The sequence below is a fragment of the Tursiops truncatus genome, chromosome 19 (assembly GCF_011762595.2).
Source record: "Tursiops truncatus isolate mTurTru1 chromosome 19, mTurTru1.mat.Y, whole genome shotgun sequence".
Lineage (NCBI taxonomy): Eukaryota > Metazoa > Chordata > Mammalia > Artiodactyla > Delphinidae > Tursiops > Tursiops truncatus.
This window is the reverse complement of record NC_047052.1, coordinates 41,922,074-41,933,469: the sequence shown is the minus strand read 5'-3', so window position 1 is coordinate 41,933,469 and position 11,396 is coordinate 41,922,074. Positions and strand designations below refer to the sequence as shown.

Here is an 11,396-nt window from a genome sequence, read left to right as displayed (position 1 = left end):
ACCATTTTTTCCCTTTTATTGGTGTGTTTGCTTTTTGATTTACTTTTTAAAAAAAATTGAAGTATAGGGCTTCCCTGGTGGCACAGTGGTTGAGAGTCCGCCTGCCGATGCAGGGGACGCAGGTTCGTGCCCCAGTCCGGGAGGATCCCGCATGACGCGGAGCGGCTGGGCGCGTGAGCCATGGCCACTGAGCCTGCGCTCCGTGATGGGAGAGGCTACAACGGTGAGAGGCCCGCGTACCGCAAAAAAAAAAAAAAAAAAAAAAAAAAAAAAATTGAAGTATAATCTATACTCATGCTTCCCTTCATAATCGAGTGAATCTTTTGCCTTTTACTAAGGATTCACGTGGGGAGGGAAAAGCACGACTGTTGCTTCAATTTTTTGAAGCCTTGTGGAAATAAAAAAAAAAATTGAAGTGTAGTTGATTTACAGTGTTTTAGGTGTACAACAAAGTGATTCAGTTTTATATATCTATATCTATCTAGATATCGCTATCTATCTACCTATCTCTATATATTTATCCCGCACTGTGCGGCATGTGGGATCTTAGTTCCCCCACCACGGATCAAACCTGTGCCCCCGAAATGGGAGCACGGAGTCTTAACCACTGGACTGCCAGGGAAGTCTATAATATATATATATATATATATATATATATATATATATATATGCTTTTTCAGATTCTTTTCCATTATGGGTTATTACAATATATTGAATATAGTTCCCTGAGCTATACAGTAGGTCTTTGTTGTTTACCTATTTTATGTATAGTAGTGTGTATATGTTAATCCCAAATTCCTAATTTATTCCTCCCCCTACCTTTCTCCTTTGGTAACCATAAGTTTGTTTTCTGTCTGTGAGTCTATTTCTGTTTTGTAATAAGTTCATTTGTATCATTTTTTTAGAGTTTACATATGTGATATCATATTTGTCTTTCTCTGTCTGACTTACTTCCATTTTCACCATTTTTAAGTACAATTCAGTGGCATTAACTACGCTCACATTGTTTGTAACCATCACTATTATCTACCTGCAGAACTTTTTCAGTTCTTTAAACTGAAACTCTGTACCTATTAAACAATACCTTCTCATTGCCCTCTCCCCACAGCCCCTGGCAACTACCATTCTACTTTCTATCTCTATGAATTTGACTACTCTAGATATCTCACATGAGTGGAATCATACAATATCTGTTCTTCGTGTTCACCCTTTACTTTACATTCTTAATAAATCTGTTGAAATGTCTTTTCTCCTGGTTGTTTCCCATCTCTTGTTGCACCTTTTACCTCCTTTACTATTATCTTAGTGGGGTATTGGGAAGGCATGGAGATAAAAATGTAGGTTAAACAGCCATCTTTAACCAGTAGTTCACTCATTTTGAAAAGGGAGTGTTCTAACAAAAGGACAAATACTGTATGATTCCATTTACATGAGGTACCTAGAATAGTCAAATTCATAGAGACAGAAAGTTGAATGGTGGTTACCAGGAGTGGGGGCAGGGAAGGAGTAGTGGGGAGTTTTGTTTCATGGGTATGGAATTTCAGTTTGGGATGATGAAAAAGTGCTGGAGGTGGATGATGGTGATGGTTGTACAACAATGTGAATATACTTCGGGCTTCCCTGGTGGCACAGTGGTTAAGAATTCACCTACCAATGCAGGGGACATGGGTTCGAGCCCTGGTCTGGGAAGATCCCACGTGCCACAGAGCAACTAAACCCGTGCGCCACAACTACCCAAGCCCGCGCACCTAGAGCCCAAGCTCTGCAACAAGAGAAGCCACCGCAATGAGAAGCCTGTGCACTGCAATGAAGAGTAGCCCTTGCTCGCTGCAACTAGAGAAAGCCTGCATACAGCAACGAAGACCCAACGCAGCCAAAAATAAATAAATAAAAAACAAAGAAACTCAATGTGAATATACTTAATGCCACTTAAAAATGGTGAAAATGGTACATTTTCAGTTATGTCTATTTTACCAGAAGAAAAACTAGAAAGGGTTTATCTTCACTGTATATGATTTTGTTACAATTAAGTGTCTAAGTAAAAGTAGCTCCTTTATTTATTTATTTTTAAAATCTTTATTAAAATTATAGAAGAACATAGATTTAAGAAGCAAATAATTCTACAAAGTTTCTACCAACAATTCTACAAAACAAAAAACCTAAATGGACATCATACTCAGAGGCATTCCTTTTAGCCTTCTTCTCTTTTCTTTCTTTCTTTTTTTTATTTCCCCACAATTACCCCATGATTTTAAGTGACATGTTGTTCGCGAATTTTCAGTTTTAGTGTTGTCCATTGTCTCTCCACTATGGAGAATGAGGATTCAGCTTTCTTTCTTACCCTGTCTTGATTGGACACTGGTATTCAGCCTGCTTCCCATCTTTTCCAAGGGGCCTCCCTAAGGAGTTTTTAAGGGCTCTCAGGCAGCATGCCAGGGCAAGCTTCCCAGCATCTCACCTGTTGTGACGCTCCACGCCGAAGCAGCCCCTTTAAAATGCTATGGAGGGCTTCCCTGGTGGCACAGTGTTTAAGAATCTGCCTGCCAATGCAGGGGACATGGGTTCAAGCCCTGGTCTGGGAAGATCCCACATGCCGCAGAGCAAGTAAGCCTGTGTACCACAGCTACTGAGCCTGCACTCTAGAGTCCACAAACCACAACTACTGAGCCCAGGTGCCACAACTACTGAAGCACGCACGCCTAGAGCCTGTGCTCCACAACAAGAGAAGCCACCACAATGAGAAGCCTGCGCACCACAACCAAGAGTAGCGCCTGCTCGCCGCAACTAGAGAAAACCCACGCGCAGCAACGAAGACACAACATGGCTACACACACACACACAAATGCTATGGAAGGTGAGGTTTTAATTTTGGAAATGACAGTATCTTGTATTGAACTGACTTATCTGTTGATAATAATTATTAACCCTGGATCAAAAAATTCTTTTAGGTGCTATTACTTGAAGGCACCGGTGAGCAATCTAAATCAGGCAGGAATTGAAGAGAACATGAGCCTTGTAAGAAGGGAAGGAAACTGGTTACTTACAGTTTATCAGACTTTTCCTCCAAGGGCACTTCCATTTTTCAGCAACACGTGACACATGGTAGAATAGAGCTAAAATAGAAAGTAGTGGGAAACTATACTCAATATCTTGTAATAACCTATAATGGAAAAGAATCTAAAAAAAGAATAACTGAATCACTTTGTTGTACACCTGAAACGAACACAACATTGTAAATCAACTATATTTCAATAATTTTTTTTAAGTGGTGGTCTTACTAGCTGAAGAGACTGAGGTTAGATTTTAGGGCTGCCAAAATAGCTGGAAATTGATAGAGGACATCCCAGAAAGGAGAGAGTCATAGAGAGAAACTACAAAATCTGCATGTAAATTCCTCTCAAATCCCTGGCTGACTTCTAACAGGAACATGTGCAGGGCAAGACCTCAGCGAACCCAGCTGAAAGTTTTAGCTAGAATTTCAGGCAGAAATTTCTGTACTAGTTTGAAGTTCAAGTCTTGACAAATAAGAGGGGCTCACTGAACTCCTAAAGCTTTTTACTGAAATCCAAAAGAGCCATGTCTTACAAGTAAGCCCAGGATTAAGGATTATCAAAAACATCCACGGGATAGACTTAATAGCAGAACGCAACTGCAGAACACAGGAGAGTCAACTTGAAGACAGGTTCGTAGAAATTATTCAAATATAGGGAGAAAACTATTGAAAAAGATGAACAGTCTCGGTGACTTGTGGAACAATATCAAGTCGTCTAATACACGTGTAGTTGGAATTCCAAAAATAGAGGAAAAAAATATATCAAAGACCAGTGGTCCAGAACTCCCCACATTTGGTGAGATACATGAACCCACAGGTCCAAATTCAAAAGAGAATCTATAGCAGCGCTTCCCAGTCACTCTTGCACATTTTTTTTTCCTGAAGTGTATGTGCAGATGTAAAGCAGACTTAGACAAGATGGGACACGAAGTTAAAATCTAATGACTTCTAGGCCTACTGTGAGCCCAATGCAGAGGAATGCAGAGGGTCAATCCCTCTACAATGGAACTTCAGTACCAGAGCACAATAGACCAGGAAATGATTACATTGGCTTATTCCTGCATCTGCAAGCTTTGGAAGTGTCTCCCTCCAAGGTTTCTGGGCCAGGGATAGGGTGAGACAAGGTAGGCACCTAGTGTGCAAAATTTAAGGAGGTAATCATTGTCAGTGTACACTTCCAGTAAGAGAGAGGACTACTCCAGCACACTGCCACACCACTGCAGCATTAGGAATCATGATCTAATGAACAGATTTTGCATGCTGTGGGATGATCACAAATAGCGCATTAATGTACTGTTAACAGAGCATTTTTACCTGTTGATCTTCATACGACTTGATGTGTAGTAGAGCAGAGGATCCGTGTTATCATGCTCCTCTCTTTACACTGGGGAAACCAAGGGCCAGAGAAGGTGATGGTTTTGACCTCAGGTGGAAAATGGTTGAGCCAAGACTTGTACTCAAGTGTTTTCAGCTCAAACCTCAGCACCCAGCTAGAAGAGAAAGCAGTCTATGCAATAACTGATTCAGCTCTACTGCTTTGTGTGCAAAATTCCTGTTTTGCTCTACTGTATATCTTGACTGATTTTGCATTCTGATAGTTGACCAGAGTTATTGAAGATATAAATAAGTTATGATAAGTAATAGGCATAACTATTGGCAAATAAAAATGATGGAGTAACTAATCAATGTGTTACTGCAAAACACTTTCATAAAAATTGCCTTTTTCTGGAGATTCAAAGCATCATAAAAAGAAACAAATTACAATGGAACAACTTTTAGAGTTTACATATATATATATATATATATATATATATATATATATATGCCACACCGTCGCAGCTTGTGGGATCTTAGTTTCCCGACCAGGGATTGAACCTGGGGCACCAGCAGTTAAAGCGCCGAGTCCTAACCACTGGACCGCCAGGGAATTCCCCAGAGTTTATATTTATAGAAAGTAATTTTAGGACAAAAGTAAAAAAATTGAGCAAAATTATGAAAAGAACAATAAATTATATAACAATAAATTGTATGTTACTATATTATAGTAATTATGTAAATCATGTAGCAGTAATTCTTAAATTTGGATGTTATTGGCTGCCTTACCGACAGTATTATATTATTGGAGGTGATATTTACGTAATTTATCTCTAAAAAATATTAAAGGTTAGAGGTATTTACTGGGGTAACATTTTAAAAAATTGCTCATGTTTCCAGATATACCTCGCTTCTAAGATCTGGGCACCATATTGGTGTTATTTACTTAGTTGGAATTCCAAGGTGTCTTGGACATGAGTGTACACTAGTGTCGGTAAGATGCAACCCCCTACAGTATCTTTTGGCTTTGGAGAGTTCTGGGTAAGGGAAATGTGCCTTAAGGCCCTGTGCTGACCAGAGGCAGTGGTGGCAGTGTGGGTGGCTGTAGCTATGGTGGTGGGGTGGTAGCGCTGGCAGTAGTGTGTTAAATGAATGAGAGGGAGACACAGAAACCTCCAGAGGTCGTAAGTCCGTCATAGGGGATTTTGTTGGTCAAATATCAAGAGGTTCAAAGAAATTAGACAAATTAGAAAGCAAAGACATTCCAGAGGTAGAGGGTAGAAAGAATGAGGAAATGGCCAGTTTGGGGTCTGCCCTGAATTTTTTTTTTAATATTTATTTATTTTTATTTATTTATTTTGGCTGTCCCAGTTGCAGCATGAGGACTTTTAGTTGTGGCATGCTAACTCCCAGTGGTGGCACGCATGTGGGATCTAGTTCCCCGACCAGGGACTGAACCTGGGCCCCCCACATTGGGATTATGGAGTCTTATCCACCGGACCACCAGGGAAGTCCCTGCTCTGTATTGTTGAAAGGCTGAGCACTAAGCCTGGGGCTTGTTGCCAAGCTGAGTGGCTGCAGGCAAGGGAGGCTGGGAGGCATTGCCACAGACTGCTCCTGATTCTCCCAGGGACAATAGGAGCCAGCTTGCAGATTCCCTTCGCAGGTGAATACCTGTGGGGACCAGTTCACCCTGAGACTGTTCTGAGAAGCGTTTGTGGTTTTTACCCAGGCTGCCTCTTGCATTATGGAGCAGGGGCAAATTACAAATGAAGACCATGTACCATATGTCTAAATGTTTAAAAATTGTAATTCAAGTACTTCCCTGGTGGTCCAGCGGTTGAGGCTCCACACTTCCACTTCAGGAGGCACGGGTTCGATCCCTGGTTGGGCAAGTTCCACATACTGTGCAGTATGGCCAAAAAAAAAAAATTATAATTCAAGCAATAAACAGTTACATAAGATATGTTATTTCCTTTTTCTCTGGATAAACTGTACCTTCAAACCGACCAGGAAGGCCAGGTCAAATGCAGACTTCTCAGACTCCTTGGAGTTCCATGTCAGAACATGGTGAATGGGGAGACCCAGCTCCAACTGTGGCCTGGTCCCCCTTCTCTTCTCACTCTCAGCTCTTTCCAACGGTATAAAGGCCCCATCTGTGTGGTTAAATCTGTCTACATTCTTCCAAACAGCCACCTGAGGTCACACTCAAGCCTAGGGAAATGCACACCCTAAGTGGCAATGTGCCAGGCCTCAGGATGGTGGACATGGGAAGAGAGGCCCATGGAGGCTCACCTAGAAATGGGCTCAAGGCTGTTTGGGCTTGGAATTCTGGAGTCCTGGGCCAGTGGGACCTATGGAAATTTTCATAGGTCTGTTAATTAGGTAATAGCATTGTACTGATGCTAATTCCCAATTTGAGAATTATACTGTAATTATGTACATAGACGTTTTAGTTTTAGGAAGTACACAATAAAGTATTTAAGGGATATGATGGCTGCGACTTACACTCGAATGATAATGATAATAAAAATACATATATATGTAGAGAGAGAAAAAATAAAGCAAATGTGGCAAAATGTTAACAGTTGGTCAATCTTCTGCGAAGTCTTTCTAGGAGTTCTTTATATTCTTTTTGCAATTTTTATATATGTTTGAAATTATTTCATAATAAAAAGAGAAACAATAAAATGTGGGGACAGGGCATTCCCTCTCCCGTTTTCACCCCTGCACCCCTCTCCCTCCCTTCACCATTATGCTCACTGTAATTCAGTGAATTATAACAAATAACAAATGCAAAGGAAATGAGCATAGTTACGGAAAACAAAAGTCATTTTTGGCAGCTGGTATAATTACCTATGCAAGGCCCACCAGTGGTCTCTTAGGCTTATTCAGACTCACAAGATGACCGTAGGTCACGCTCAGCCTCTTTAGAAGGAGATAGGGCAGGGGAGCTTCAGACTTTCCCTGCAGCTACAGCCAGTGTCCTTGCTATAGTTCACTCGGTAGGTGCAAAGATGCTAGATACACATTGCGCCTTAATGAGAGCTGCTTTGATTTAAAAGTCCCATGCCTCACAAGAGACAATCTCACAATTCCATAGGCATAGTTTCCAGGGTTTCTGCAAGGAATGTGACTAGTTATGAGTTCTACACTCATGAAGCCCAAAACAATGTTTTCCCCATCAGGTAGTTACAGGTCTGTCAGTCCAGATGCAAGTTACCAATGATCATTTTTTTTTTTTTTTTTTTTGGTACGCGGACCTCTCACTGTTGTGGCCTCTCCCGTTGTGGAGCACAGGCTCCGGACGCGCAGGCTCAGCAGCCATGGCTCACGGGCCCAGCCGCTCCGCGGCATGTGGGATCTTCCCGGACCGGGGCACGAACCCGTGTCCCCTGCATCGGCAGGCAGACTCTCAACCACTGCGCCATCAGGGAAGCCCACCAATGATGATTTTTAAAAAATTAAAAATAAATTTTTGGCTGCACCACACAGCATGTGGGATCTTAGTTTCCCAAACAGGGATTGAACCCATACCCCCTGTGTTGGTAGTGCAGAGTCTTAACCACTGGACCATCAGGGATGTCCCACCAGTGATCATTTTTACCATAATGTAGCCTAGCAACATACTTAACATACATTCAGGGAAATAAACCTAAGGTTAGATTGTCATGCAGAAATGTTTTGTTAAATCTTTGCCTATAGTCCATCCCCATGTCTTTGGCCATCTGTTTTTTTTGGCTGCATTGGGTCTTCGTTGCTGCACGTGGGCTTTCTCTAGCTGCAGAGAGCAGGGGCTACTCTTCGCAGGCTTCTCCTTGCAGTGGCTTCTCTTATTGTGGAGCATGGGCTCTAGGCGAGCGGGCTTCAGTAGTTGAAGTGGCATGCAGGCTCACTAGTTGTGGTGCACAGGCTTAGTTGCTCTGTGGCATGTGGGATCTTCCCGGACCAGGGCTCGAACCCGTGTCCCCTGCATTGGCAGGCGGATTCTTAACCACTGCGCCACCAGGGAAGTCCCAAGGCCATCTGTCTTTACAGTGCCCACAATACCTTCTTTATTCTGGGATTTCTAGGCATTTTACATCTAACAATATTACATGATAGTTTTTAGGAAATGGAACCTACTACATTGAAATTTATTTAACTTTTTTAGAAGAGGAATCTGTTCCCCCTATATACCATTTGTAAATCAAAGTTTTTATCCAGTCTGAAAGCTTAGGCCTTTAAAACAACCTATTATTGCTTTAACAATCTCTTGTCACTTTAGAAAATGTTTGCATTCCCATCAAGTTTTCACTAGATGGCAGCAGAGGACACTGGTCAGGCTCCCGTGTAGCCTTAAATGACTTCAAGAATTCTCAGTCCACAGCTTTTACCAGACCCATGGATGATGTTCAGGTTGACCTGGGATTATCCCTTACCACTTTCTTTAACCTTTTATTGATGACCCCAAATGCTATTACACTGTTGTTTCACGTAGCCCTGCTTGGACCTGATGGCCACCACACAGCCAGCTGTCTACTTTTGCCCTCTACTGTCTCAAACATTGCTCTGTAGATTAAAGTTTGCACGGAGTCAGTCTCCTTGGCAGTTCCACCTGCTTTATCAGGTGGCAGCCCCATCACAAGCATGGTGTCTTCTGGTTCATTCTCTTGTCTTTGCCACCCCTATCCAACACCCACCCAGCCAATGTCTATTAATCAGTTCCTGTGGCCCAGCTGCAGTGAGTCCCTTTAAGGACAGTGAGCAATTTCTTCTCTCAGTGTGAATTTGGTTTTACTCTAGCCCACACCTGCCCCCACAAGGGGATGATTTATCCCCTGTTATATACAGCTGAGTTTTCAACATCAGAGAATGGGTAGATGGCTTCTCTCACACAGGCATTTAGCACCTTGTCAGAATTTCCTTCTTCCTTCCTTTATCTCACAGCCCACTGGTCAAACTGAATTGATGGTCTGAAAGTCTAGCCTACTGCTGCCGCCACTCTGCAATGCCCATGGGGGGATCTTCTTAGATTTGACTAAATATTCAGACTCACAAGACTATCGCAGGCCACACATGACATTGGCCTAGTCAGGGACATAGGACAGGAACCACACGTGCCAGCAAACGCGGTCAGATATTCCTAGCGGTGGGAATCTTTGCAGCAGTTCACTCAGCAAGATGGCTCTGGGTCCCCACCAGGGACCTTCAGATTAAAAAAAGGAACCCAAGGCTAGGTGATTCCCAGTCCAGATAAAAGTTACAAACTAGGGGTCATTGTAATTATAAACAATGTTGCCTAGTTGACACATGCTATCTTCATCTGTTTCCAGGAAAACATTGTTAGAAAATTAACCACAAGTCAGATTCTCATACAAAGGAGAAAAAGTTTTAACACTTTACTACAACCTAGAAATGGAAAGAATCAAATGAAAAACTACAAAAATGAATGAAGGAGTTCAATAAGGTGGCCAGATATTTAAAAAAGAAAAAAGCCTTTTTACATACCAACAATAGAGAATGTAATGGGATAAATGTTTCCATTATAATAGCAACAGAAACCATAATTGTGCAATTACATCATATACGTATCAAAAAAATGTTCAAGCCCTACATAAGAACACTTCGTTGAAAATTCCTCAATAAATGAACCATGTTAATTGAATGGAAAGACTCACTATTGTAGTTGCTTTACAAATAAACTAAATATATGGCATATTCCCAATAAAAATCACAATAGGAATTTTCTAAGGAATTTGAAAAATTGATCCTAAAATTCACCTGGAAACATACATGTGCAAGAAATTTTTGAAAGAAAAGAGGTGGCCTTATTTTGTAGATTTCAAACCTACTAGAAAGTTATAGTGATCAAAAGAGTATAGTTTTGGCCCAGAAATAGGCATATGTATCAGTGGAATTGAATAATTATGTTCATAAACAGACACTTTAGTTTTCTTTTATGTTGATATAACTTACATACATGAAATATATATATATTTACATGTAAAGAATAGTGAATTTTTACATCTATCTATCTATCTATCTCAGCTTAGCCACCACTCAGATCAAGATGTAGAGCATTTCTGGTACCCCAGTAGGTTTGCTTGTACTCTCTCCCAGTCATTATCACTCCCTCCACCAAAAGTAACTGTGGGTTAGTTTTGCCTGTTTCTGAACTTCATATAGATAGAATCATACAGATGTAATCTTTTGTACCTTGCTTATTGTGGTCAACTTTATATTTGTGATATTCATTTGTGTGCTCGCATGTAGCAGTGATTTGTTCTTTTTCACTGTTGTAGTATTCCATTCCATACAATAGCATTCCATGATATGAATATAACACAATATAGTTAGTTACCCATTCTATTGTTGATGGACATTTGGGTTGTTTCCAGGTTTTGGTCATTATGAATAAAACTGCTATGAACATTCTTGTACATGTCTTTTGCTGGACATAAGCGTTGATTTGTCAGGTATACCCTGAAATGGAACTGCTGGGTCACAGGATGGAATATGTATATTTAGCTTTTGTAGATACTGCCAGTTTTCCAAAGTGGTTGCTCCGTGGTAGGGGTTGGGATGTTGGTTTGTAGTGATATCCCAAGTGGGGCTTTAATTTGCATTTTCTTCTATGACTAATGATGCTGAATGCTTTTTTCATCTGCTTATTGGCCATTTGGATATCCTCTTTTGTGAAGGTCAGTGCAAGTCTTCTGCCCCTCTGCTCCCCTAAAGTTGATTCAGATGTTTTCTTAGAAATTTATAGGAGTCCTCTGTCAGATATATGTTTTGCAAATCTCTTTTCCTGGGTGGTCACTTACCTTTCCATTTTCTTCATGGCATCTTTTGATGATTAGAAATTTTAGTAATTAAACTAATATGTAAATTAAACTTATTTAATTCATACATTAAGTTGGATTAATTTATTAATCATTTATGGTTACTGCTACTTGTGTCCCATTTAAGAAATTTTTGCCTACTCTTACCCATTAACATAGTTTCTTATGTTTTCTTTAATAGTATTATTGTCTTGTCTTTCACATTT

General features: G+C 40.8%; 1 non-coding gene across 1 annotated transcript; it reads left to right on the top strand.

Moving 5' to 3' along the window:
• Positions 1–292: 292 nt before the first annotated feature.
• On the top strand, positions 293–405 carry LOC117309302 (U5 spliceosomal RNA). The gene has a single exon (XR_004523590.1). It is a non-coding gene; the product is annotated as a U5 spliceosomal RNA (small nuclear RNA).
• Positions 406–11,396: the final 10,991 nt, after the last annotated feature.